This window comes from Habropoda laboriosa, unplaced genomic scaffold (genome assembly GCF_001263275.1).
Source record: "Habropoda laboriosa isolate 0110345459 unplaced genomic scaffold, ASM126327v1 scaffold40, whole genome shotgun sequence".
Taxonomy (NCBI): Eukaryota; Metazoa; Arthropoda; class Insecta; order Hymenoptera; family Apidae; genus Habropoda; species Habropoda laboriosa.
In genome coordinates this window covers 2,855,674-2,868,837 of record NW_017100231.1, presented here as the reverse complement: position 1 = coordinate 2,868,837, position 13,164 = coordinate 2,855,674, and positions in this window count along the sequence as shown.

Sequence of the window (13,164 nt, the reverse complement as noted above, 5' to 3'; positions counted from 1 at the left end):
CGCGGAGTAGGCATAGGGGAATAATAACTTAGATGACGTGCAATGAAAAGTACACGTACAGAGATAGAGAGAGTATGTTCGAGTGAGAGGAAGACGGGAGAAACGTCTTCCGTTTGGAAGGATGAGAATCGTGAGCATCGTGGACGTTCGCGACGTCTCCTCGGATTCTTCGAACCAGCTACACGGCTACGGTCAAACGAAATTACCGCCAATGGTATAGTCGGAGGAAGAAATATCGCGGGACCCTACGTTCACCCTTCGAGGATGATGGACGTATTTATTTTTAAATAAATAGATAGGCTGTAGCAGTAGTTGTCTTAAAAAATTCGTTGCACTCTAGAAGAGAAGCGCTCCTTTTGTATTTCATTTGAAAGGAGAATCAAGTCGATGTTTGCTGTGGTTTCTGAGAAGATACGTTGCAGCACTTTATTTGGTCCGTTCTACATATGAGTTTATAGAGAGATATGAATCGTGGGTAGTTTTGAACAGCAAAAATAGGTGGAGTAGTCGTCAACTTGTGTACACTGGGTGTTTCGTTTATAACGAAGGTCTAAATTGTTTTCGGCGGTATTGAATGTAAAGAAAAATGACTAAGAGGTGTTTATGTGATTTCAACATGTGATGTTACTCTAAGGTCGCCGAAATTTTTTCAACGATTCAACGATTTACGACAATATCTCCTTAAAATAATCCTAAACAGTAAACAACAAATATTTATGATCTTGGAACGATCTTCGAGTAAACTTTCGGCAGATTTTTCTTATCCACCACTAAATTCATGTAATTTTCTCTTACTTTCAATGTTATTGGAAATTAATTATATGTGCACTATGTATTTAAGGAATCTCGACATGATTACTTTAAGAAAACAACTAAATTAGTAACTTAGATAATTAAAAAAATTCGGAGCAGAATGTTCTTCCGAAAAAAATTAACGTTTAAAAATTCCTGGATAAACTCTGATCAAACTGCAATCGATTCACGCCCGAAACTTGTTCGTTCTAATCCTCGGCAAAGTTTAAGATCCGACTATATTTCTTCCACCGACTGTACATAGTAGAGAAGATAGAAGGGGCGAAGGGATAAAGGAAGACGATGTATTGATGAACATTTATATAGGAGGAAAGCGGCAAAAGGTCGACGGTAAGAAACTACGATGGCCACTGAAAGGAAAATTACTTGGATTACACTGATCGAGACGGCGATTTGGGTAATCTCCTTCTCGCTGTGCTTCGTGCCGATGACAGCCATTTTCGAGAATCTGCTGGAAATATTTTAGGATATTTTCTCGTCGATTTATCCTTCCAACTAGAATTAAACTCAATGTAAAAAAGAAAATACTCCAACTTAACAATTACGTCAATAGACACAATTGTCTACTTTATCGTCCAATTTTAGTAGATCTCTGATAACAAAATTCTAAACTTCAAGCAGACACGGATAGGAAGTGTGCGAAATAACAACGATCTGGCCAAATATTCAAATCTTTCACCGAGAAGATCAAATATTTTAAGTGAGAAAAAGGTGCAAAAAAGTACTTTTTCTTATTCGAACAATGTTGCGAAATTCGAACAGAGAAGCCAATAAAGTGCAAGATACAAACATCTTAATTTACCCAATCATCTCTTTTTCTTATTCGAACAATGTTGCAAAAGTCGAACGTAGAAGCAAATAAAGTGCAAGATACAAACAACTTAATCTACCTTTTCTTTATTAAATTCGAACAATGTTGCAAACGTCGAACGGGAAAGCTAATAAAGGCGGAGGCACAAAGAACTTAATTTACCCGCTGTTCTTTCTTCTTTTTTTTTTAATTCGAACAATGTTGCAAATGTCGAGCGGAGAAGCTAACAAAGGACCAAGACGCCAAAGTTTATTTAGCGAACGAACATTTCGTACGTCTGATTGATTCACAATGACTTACCGAGTTCGGTTAAATATATTTAACATCGAAGTTCACAGTATCTCCGCTTTACACTCGAAATGTGCATTATTCCGTTCGAACGAGTGCATTGTTCGTGCGCCCGGACTGCCCTCCTTGCAATAGATCGCTCGTTGTACGCTAATGCACCGAGGTATAATCGATTCACCGAGGCCACTTCTCCGCGTTTCGAGAATCATCGGGACGTGTATGTCAGACAATTAATTAGGCGAACCTCTACCCCCATACTCGTTCCTCCACCGTGTGTACGAAGTGTTCAAAAGTTTCAAATCCGCTTTAATTGGAAGCGCGTGTAACATTCGAGGGTCCCTGTCGATCTCGCGAAAACTCGCCTACTCTATCCAGGTTAATCAAACTAGTGACCACCGCCTTTCAAAACGAAAGTATCTCGTGTAATATTTCGCCGCCTAGTCGTTCCACCGTGATACACACACACACACACACACGTTTCCTTAAAATTAACGCCAATTCAACGAGCTCGTGCAACTTAATTCGCTAAAAATGTGTACGTACGTAGAAAGAGAGAGAGAGAAATGGTAACTGAAAAGGCGATAATTAACCAACGAGTTAACCTTTGTTTTTATACCAAGCTAAATACTTTAATAAGATACTCTGATGGTTAAATGCTAGTGGTGGGATATTTCAACTATCCCAAGTTTAATATACACGGCATTATCCACATTCTCCGCTTAATTACATTCTCTTGATAGTTTGTAACTCCCCCCCCCTCTCTCTCTCTCTCTCGAGTAAACCGACTCACGACGAAATTAAGAAATCACGCTGGTACGACGAACATTTCGAATTGGTACGGAGCAATTCCAAGTATTCGAGCTACTAATTTTTGCTAATTCACCGTTCGATTGTTTCTTTTTTTCCGATACGTTCGAAGAGCGAGTTCGAATTGTCCAATTAGAACTTGAAGAGATGATAATGCGTTCGGTGAAATGTTCGTGGACAGATGTATAATACAATAGGGAGGAGAGGGGCACACAAAGCGAGGAGAAGTTGTGCATCACGGAATTACTATACTTAGGCGGGGAGGGTAATGAGAGAAAACTTGGCCGGACAGTGAATTTAATTGAAGTAATGAAAGTTTGCCAACTGCCACGGAGAGAGAGAGAGAGAGAGAGAGAAAATGCTTGTTGGATACTTGGTGTATTTTTCATACTTTGGGATTAACTAATCGCGTTGCGAAATGGCAGAAACTTAATTATACACATCGTTCGGTTCAATTATGAAAGTAGAGTAATCTCGTTGGATAAAGATTACTTTGAAATTAAATCGTCGTTAAATTTTTCTCTCCGAGATTGATGCGGAAACAATGGTAATTTAGGTTAGGTAGTGTAAGATTAAATAAACAAAGGAGATACGGTATCTCGTTTAATAAGACCGGTTACTCCGTCTCAATTATGGCTGATTCTGTTAGCAAGTTTTAATTTTGTATGTGGTTTTTACTTACCTTGTATAAATGTTTTTCACTCTTCGTGTTCCGGTCTCGGGTCGTCCACCTTCCACAGGAGAACAGGACAAGTATGAGACAAGCCTGAAAAATTACCGCGGCACTGTCTACTGCGAAAGTTTCATTAAGAAACACTTCGTAATTTATTTTCGCACTTGCATCGTCTTCTCTTCCTTTACTGGAATCCTCCTAAACCGAATCAAACAACTACGCTAGAAAAAGCACTAGAAAATAAATATAAAAATAAACATTTAAGAAAAAACACTAACCGGATGTTCGTAAGAAAAAAAGAAAAAAAGAAACACGAAGAATTTACATGTACGAAAAGTAATTTCTCCACTTTACGATGTTTCTACATCCTTTTCTCGCCTGTTCTCGTCTAAAAGAACGACGCGAAAATTGCAGAAATCAGAACGAACGTAATAAAACGTCTTCGTTATCAATTAGAACATCTTAATGGAGTGTCTTCGACGTACTATTTCACAGGACGCGATTTCCGACTCGCACCTGCTCTACCGTATGCATTCTCGTAGCAGAGATACGCTCGCATTCTTTGTGCCGTTTCGATTCGAACCGTCTCACTGATCGATCCGTTTATTCGATTAAACTGCAATGATGACCGGCAGCTTTTCGAAACGGACCGAATATTAAATATTTAACGAATAGCACTGTGTGTAGTCGCGTGCACCTATCAAACTGACTTTTCCCCTCTCTCGAAAAAAGCACACGTTTATATACAGGCCACTCTAAAACCGAACGATTGCACGAAACGAACGAATATCGAACGGCGTCACTGTTTTTCTATTTAATTATTTTTCTCATAACTGTCCGACAACGCAGAACTTTCCTATCCACGTTTATATAATATTCTTTCCACATTTTTCGGTGTAGAATATTCTACGACAATACGACCGTTCAATTTTGTAACACCCTATACATATGCATGTATATATAAAGGACAGAAACGAGGGAAATCGACCAATCTCGAATGCGACGCCATTCTGTCGATTTGATGCGACCACAGACACGTACATTCACTAGCGTATATACGTTAAAGTTGTCAATATTACAGATTCAAAAATTTCTCACATTCACGCGAGCTTACCTTTTCATTGTCCCGTCACCATAACCGAATTTCCAAAAACGGACGAAACACCGAACACGCTTTTACCATAATAATTCACCATTTCGCGGATACCGCGTGCAGTTTGTCGCGGAAAAATGTTCCCGCTTCACAATATCCCGGCGTGACTGCAATAACGAAACTTTGTGTATCTCCGGAACGGACGAACAACGTGGATCAGGTTAGGTTAATCCATCCGCGTGCACGCACGAAGGGAACGCATTAAAAACTATTCTACGCGAGATATTATTAGCGTGAAAAGATATTGTCGGTGTGAATGGGGAGAGGTCGAGGAACGACGAAACACATGAACGAGAGGGGTCCACGTTGAATGAAACGTAATTTATTCAATTGCTTCTAATAGATGGTGTACGCACACCGAAACGCACGATAGGTACGACAGGCTAAAAATTCGTCTACCGCCACGCCCTCTGTATTCGAAGTTTGAAACGAGTGTAGAACGGTCCAGTGAGTCGCGGGGAATGCTGATTTTAACGTCAATCAGTCGTTACTTCAACGTATGTGCATCCACATATTGTGAGTGTTATGAACCGATGTCAAACAATCTTTTCGTTTTTTTACGGTTGACCGATTCGTTCGACAATGGCCATTGTCTTCGATGGCCTGCGGCCGATTAACTTTTCCACAGGTGTGAAAAACGTCGAGCAAAAGCTGCGGGGCCAATGATTTAAGCGGCAACAAACGCAATTATCCAATTATAAAAAGTGGCGTTACGACCTACATGCAGATACGGTAATATCGAACGATGTTACGTATAATTGATTTATATTAGCTCGCGTTGAATGCCAAGCAGTGAAGCAAGAATGTAGGCCGTGGAACGAACGAAACGAAAGAAATCGTAGGATCGAATTGATAGAACGGAGAGGTTATGGTAGGTCGATGCTGTGTTTCGAAGTTAACAACGTAGGACCGACGGATTTAAATTACACTCGTCGAGACGTGTTTACACTGGCACAATAGGGAGAATAGAGTCGACCGCGCGCCGCACGCAGAATTCGACTGACTTTCGAGATAACGCGTCGCCACGTGCGCGCCAAATGCGTGCACGCATATATACGTGTTCCAGCATTCGAAAGAAATTGTTTACCGTGGCGCGCGCACCGTCGTCGTGTGAATGTCAGCCGTGTTTGCCGAGGGGGTTTGAGGATTTGTTCTTAGAAACGAGGTAAAAGTGATAAACAAACTTGTGCTAGAGGTTAAATGGTTCGGCTGCTAGACTGCTAGCTAGACGTATCGTCACTTACAACGTGAAGATTAAATAAATATTCGAACTGGTGAGAGATGTTCTAGTTGACGAAATGTAGAGTAATTTTGGTATACACAGTATATTCTGTTTAACACAGTTAAGATTATGCGACATAATTTTGCTTTAGAGAAATTTGTTTCATTTTAATACGATTTAATGTTCAACAACTTTTACGAATTAAGGGGATCGAACATGTATGTTTGTAGTAACTTTTAAAATAACTTTTCGACTTTCTTGAACTGTTCCACGTGAAGAAAGCGGTTTTATTGGTCAACAGAATGGATTGTGAGAGAAAAAATATTTTTCAATTCAAGTTTCGGTTAAATTTATTTCTGTCGATTTTATTTATCGATAGAAATGCAATCTCGATTTACTCAATTTTGGTTTACCGATTATAACGTTGGCTATCATGGTGGCCATCCGTAACTGATTCTCGATACCGCCATTGAAATTTTGTATTTTACTTTTAACAAAACAAATACCATCGAATAGAATATTCTCAATTAAATACATAAGTGGTATATCCGGTGATAAATACTTTTCAATTTTCAATAAACAACGATGTAATAAACACTGTTATCCGATGTTTTAACCGCGTAAATCTCAGATGAAGTGTACAGTGTCGTACATAAGTTTATACACGAACTGTACACTAAATCTCGAACGTCAACGATAGTTCGAAAACGAAAGCAATGCCTCCCATTGAACGTGGTCGCGTCGTACGATGTGCACAACATCCTTTCGTTGTTGGTGTTCTCGTTATATTTACGAAAATCGAGATTGTTATTTCCGGATGGTATTTTCCGCATCGGTGAACCAAGCGGGATTTGATTTAGCATGTGCACGACCCGTACGGGGAACGTACACTCCAGTTTGTAAGGAATCGGAGCACAGAGAGACCGGGCAAAGACGCGTGACGCTATAGGTCGGGTATCGGCCGCCAGGAGCGCAGCAATCGCGTACGCTAGCCTCAAGACTTTCTCGACACTCAGTCTGCCGGAGTCTGCAGCGCGCGAAAGTTGTACGCGTGACGCGTATCGTAGTGTCTAACCGGGCCCGTGCAGGATTTCGTCGCGCGTCAGTGTTCAGCGATCGACCGTTTTACTTATCTTCTTGTGACGACATCATGTGACAGTTGGAACGCGCGCGTTTTGTTCGTGATCGAGATCGATTCCAACACACGTGAATAAAAGAAATATATCGATAGTGTCGCTGCTCTCGGTTCTACTCTCTTATACCCGTCGAACGCGTTACCACGTGATTTTTCTCTGTCAAGTTGTACCGCGGAAACAAACCGTGTTTGCTTCGTGCAGCGTCAGTGAGTGTTGATATAATTGTCGAAGTGTGATCTGATCGTTCCGTGAACCACCGAAATACACACGTTACGGTGAAGGAAAAGAAAACGGAGGGAAAGAAAGAATTCGAGCGAGAGTGGCGTGTAGCCGTTTCGTTAAAGTTCCGTGGATCCGTCTTCCCTGTGTGTAAGCCGCAACTGCGGCGTCTCTAGCGACCGGTCAGAAGAAACAGAGAAGAAAAAAAGAGCAAGGTTGCTGGTGGCGGCCCACGATTGACGGATACGAGCATCTCAGAGCCGGGGAGAACGGTCGCCTTGTATGGCAGTAAGTGTCTATTTTCTTTTTCTTCCCTCGACCGGCCACCGAGGTTCGCGTCCTCTTCATTTTTTTCTCTCTCTCTCTCGCGTGCAAGGGGGAATTCATTTGTGTGCGCGTCTCGCTATGACCTTCTTGGGATGCACACGCGAATAAGAGTAGTGTCTCTCGATCTGTTACCTTGCTACCCCCCTCTCCGTGGCACACGAGGCAGACGGGACAGTCGAAGACGGTCTTTTCTTCGAGTAACCTGGACTCACTCGGAATGGAATCTTGCCCTGGGTACACGGACCTTCGTACGGAAGAAGTTGAACGTTCATCTCTCTTTCGTTGTCTGAACTTTGCCGAGTAGCGACAAGAAACGATCATCGTTCCCCCATCGTGCACGTTGCACAATGCTCGTTCGCGTTCTCTATAGTACTTAAAACCTGTGCAGCCATGAAGTTCCAGCGATTCTTTTCGAACCGTAGTCCCGTCGACTCGAAGCGACGATCAGTGGTCGGCAGGTATTCGGGAGCAGGTCGGCCAACCGGAAAGCGGTGCCGATCCTAGTCGGCCTGTTCCCCGGCCGTCACGAAACTGCCCGATTGTATACGGTCCTTTCGAACTTACACACTCCTAACCTCGCTTTTCAAAGGTGCTCCAAGCGCTGAGCACGGATTGTGCGTTGGGATAAATCACCATTTCTTTCGTCGATTTTTCGGAGATGTTTATACGAGTTTCTTTTGTAGGAGACTTTTTTTTGTTGAAAAGCATTTATTTTTATTTTTTTGGTAGAGGTTGAGGTAGGAAGTTTTCATGCTGTCACGGTGACACGAAATTTTCGTTCGAGCGTGAAATCTATTTCGTGTGTAAACATTTGGAAGATTTTTTGTGTAACGTTCGATTCAAGTATACTATGCACGCAACGAGAGGTTAAAGTGTGTTTATATTTAGCACGAAGTGTCGACATCGAAAAACAAAAATCATTAATTGTAAACGTGCTTATGGTATACATACATGGAAGATTGAAATACTTTATCCGGTATGTTATTCTTAAAATATTTTCCTGTTCTCCTCAAAGCTGACGTACACTGTGTCAGTAAAATTAACGATTCCTCAAAGAGATGCCGGAAATGTTTCATTGATCAAATTCCACTGACTATTTCAAAGATAATGTACTCTCTTTACTTAAGTGCATTTAAACTCCTAGTTCGAAGAAGCTTTCAGTTCAATAGTATTATTTACTTTAAACACTGTCTTCTTTTTAAGTAATTCAACAGAACCGTTTCCTCAAGCGGTATATCGAATAAGATATTCAGGAAAACGTTTCAGACCAAACTATATATCAATGTAATCGTTCTTTCTTTTTTCTTAAATAAAAACAAGAATATTCCAGTAAATTTACTCGAAATTCAAGAATGGAAAGAAACGAAGAAAAATACGAAAACATCCTCCTTAATCTTCTTACTTTAAGACGATGTCCATTATTATCGCTATTTCCCCATTTCGTCGGCGATTCTGAAAAAACAATGCTCCGTGCAAAGGTACGCTTGCTCGACAACAGAATTCGTCGCATTCTTCGTTCCACGGGACGTTAACCGGTCGTGATTTCATTCGGTTGTACGAGACGCCCCGAAATCGGAGATGCGTCACCGGTCGCGTATATATTCGTGGCAAAAATTCTCAGCGTCGGCAATGTTTTCGTGGCTGTCTGGCGAGATAGTACGTCGCTGAGATCCGTGTAAGGCAGGAAATCTCGCGTTAGAGAGCTATACGGCCGGTTGCATGGGAACGCGACCGGCAAATGGTGACACGAAGAAGGGCCCCAGGTGATATGGTACGCGTGCGGGAGCATTTTGGCTCACTCCACCTTCGCGGTACATCACCGACAAAAAGTTTAGAAGCGTTAGCGTTGTTTCAAGATTTTTTTTATTTTCCATGTTGCATTTAAAAATATTCGCGACATTTTGTGTAGAATATTAATTCGTTATTTTTTCACTTACCCCTTGACTTATATTTCTTTTTCTTTTACTGCGTTTCTAAGCATCAGGTATTTACTGTTTTAGCACTGCACTGGGTAAAGTAGCTAATGTATTATAGATTAATTAAATTTTCAATTAAAATGGAAGTTAGAATTAAATAATCTTTATTTCCGTCGCATTTTGGCCAGAATCAGACTTGTTATAAGGTAAGGGGTTAAATTAAAGTTTCTAAAATTCAAACACAGAAAAATAGGATTACCGAGGGTTGAAATTTTAATACATCCTCCTTGTGCATGTATAATTATATTAAAAAATTCTCGTGGTTTTTAACAAGATTTTTTTAAATAATTGAACACCACTGTATTTCAAGCTTCCTGCAAATGATACCATCGTCACGTTTCTGAACATTCCACCTTTCCATACAGTTCACCCTAATTACACTGCTCACCAGTTACCATTAATCATCCCTCAGAAATGTATTACCAGTAGCGCCTAATAATCGTAAAAGGCACTAAAATCTAGCATCCTGCGTCGTACTTCATCTTTTCACCTAACCACAGAAGAATCATAAACCACGAACAACCATACCTCCCTTATTTCTCCGTCGTCCTTACCTTCAACCCTTTCGCTGGGGCAGATTTCAACGCGAGACGTGGGTGACTTAGGGCAAATGTTTCACCGTGGCTACAAAATTTCTTATTTTTAAGTTTCAATTTGTTAGTTAATTTATAGTTGTAAAATTCGCTTTATTAAATCAAGGTGGAAGTGCGTAACGGATAAAATTGAGGTAGAAGTGTACCAAAAGGCTCCAACATTATAGTTCAGAACGGCCGTAGGCGTCAATAGTAAGGAAAGGGTTAAGAGTCACACACACAGGTCTCCAAACTTTCCCGTCAATGTATACCGGAGACGAAACGGGACACGGACGAAACAAAAATGAGGCAGAAGAGAAACCAAAAAAAAATTTCTCCGAACAAAGACTGAAAAACCAAAAAAGGATAAAAAGAGAGGGGTCGAAATGCCAGGGGGGTTGCGTATACGGTACATCCAGCTCTCGCTGGTTTTCCCGAGTTTGCTAGCCACGCACGTAAAAATTTACCGTGGAGTCGTTAGTCATGCTTTATTTCGCTTTAGTTTTCCGTGCACGCTGAAATAGCATCAACTTTCCAGGAAGGGGCTGACTCACGCGCTTTTGAAATCCATTCAGAAAGTGACGAATGCCCATGCATGCCACGCACTACCGCCGCTCTGGACGCGCGCCACATGTGCCGCGGCTCGGTTTGGGGCTAATGGCTCGTCTTTCGTTTTATCGGCCGCATATGCTGACAATGAAACGTTCCCGTGGATTTTCGTTCCGGGGCACCGGTTATCTCTCCTCGATACGAGAAATTGAATATACCGATCGAAGAAGCACTCTATACCGGTCGAACGGTGCCTAGCCCGCCGCTGGATTATCCTGTCCCGAGATAGGATACTGTATACTCGCGCGGATCGGAGCGTTTGTTATTTAACGTGGAATCCTCCAGTTGTTTCTGCGGATAATTGTTTTCTCCTCTGTGCTGTGTCCCTCTGTTTTTCGAAAGCTGGTTATCTCCTTTTGGAATTCTCACCTTCGGTAGTTTATTGACACTGGGTTTACGGACATTTCTTGTACACATATCTCTACGGACACGCGTCGAACGAAACCGCAGATTTTCTTTGAAAAGCAACTTGTTTTGTTTAAAGAGAATGTATTATACACTATTAACTTGGAAATGAATGATAATACGAACAATATCTTCATATGAAATTTATGATAAGCATAAGTGGTAGGAGAGAAATGTAATTTTCCCAGTGAAATTCGAAATGCGTGAAAATCACGCGTCCCGTAAACCTGGTGTTAAAGATGAACTATCGTTGACCTGTTCGAGGTGCATCACACACACCTGGTGTGTAATGCCGGTGCTAGGCGAAAAGACTAAAGGCACACCGTGTGTGTAACGATTCTGGATTCGTATTGTGTTATTATTGAAGTATTAATCGTGGAAATAAGATCGTTTTTAAAGAAAATGAAAGTTGAAGCTATGAAAGGTAGTGAAACCTGCGTTGGTTTCAGGCCGGGACCATATAGCGAGTGCAGACTCACTGTGCCGTGGCCTGATCTGCAATGTCGATTTTTCACTTCCCAAACATCTTTTCTTTCCTCAATTTTCAAAATAAAGAAAAGCATCATTTTCGAAAATTCGCTGGCCTCCAGTGGGTTAATAGAGATTTTTTTTTTTTTGAAGGTGTTTAATAGATGTTTCAGATGATTTCAGTGTTTGGGAAATTATTGACCGTCCAAGGGTAGGGTCCGAGGGATCCACCGCTTTTTCCTGCATTTTTATTAATAAATACAGTTCCCTTTGCCCGCAGTAAGGTTATCGATTTATCGTGCAGAACTGGTACATGTAAAACGACAATATTTTTGGGAAGCAAATCAACACTGAGGAACTTAATTGGAATTAAACGAAAAACAACATCCTCGCAGATCACACAGACCCAATGCATGCACTGGAAGATTAATACATACACAGAATGCGGTAAAAAGTCTTGCACAAGCGTGCGGTAGATGGTTTCTCATGCAAAAATGAACAGAAAATGTGGAATAAAGTTTATTTGTCATTTTTGAGAAGATTTAGTTTGAAAATCCATCGCGTACACACGTTTGCGCGAGAATACCAGTTTCGACAGTCATAATAAAATTTCGTCTTTGCGCTGGATTGAAGCTAGCAACTCGTAAAAGTCCTGTAGACATTGTATATAAACACGGTAGGCATTGCATATCGTTCAAGGAACCGTGTCTTCTTAGGTATGTACAGTAGCGGACGAAAGTTGTTGATGTTAATACAGTCACACATACACTTACACTCTCTCTGCAATCGGCAGTACGACTTTCGAAATATAAATTTAGCTGTTGTTATTGCAAGTTAAATATACAGTAGGACTCTATAACGCAGGAAATATAATAGAAATTAAGATCCATCGATGTCGCTTTTCAACTGACCCAAAATTTCAAAATTCCAAATTCAGAAATTGTGCGTCCTTTTTTTTTTTATTTTCATTGTGTTATACGTTGATTGAACTTATTACTGCTCGACAAACTAATTTCCGCGGCGAATAGAACGTCGAAAGTTTCATTGTCGTTCCAAGTGTGTCGTTCATGTTTCGAAATTTGTAAAGTCCGTTGCAGATAGAGTAAAAAATGTGTGTGATTTATCGTATCATTTAGTATCTGTACTATAGTGCGATAATCTATCGAGAAGATCGTCGTCTTCCATTCAATTGTGCATTTAAAGTGTTTGGGTCAGAAAAGACCCGAGCACCGTAGGAGGGTCGAACTTCTGTCCGCTATTTAAATATGAACATACGCAACAAATTTTCAAACGGAATTTTCACAAAAATTGAACCTCGGGTGAAGAAACTTTTTCTAATTTATACACAAGTAATCATCTGCTGCTCGATTGTACAATACTTTCGACCGCTCCCCGTATATTTCCCCGGTGCAGAATTAGTTTTAGTGACCCAATTTAGCGAAGCTATTCTACAATATTATCTACACATTTCGTACTGCTTGTCCTTAAATAAACCGCAGACTGTATTATACTTACTACAGAATAACATGGTCTAATTAGTGTTGGTGAAACAAAGCATTAATTGAAAGGACATTATTCGTTGGCTTCGAACTAGGTTACCTTGATCCAATTAGTATAAACTGTCTTTAACAAGTTTTGAAAAAAGAAAAATTAATCGCCCGTTGTGCATTAAAGTGTAATATATT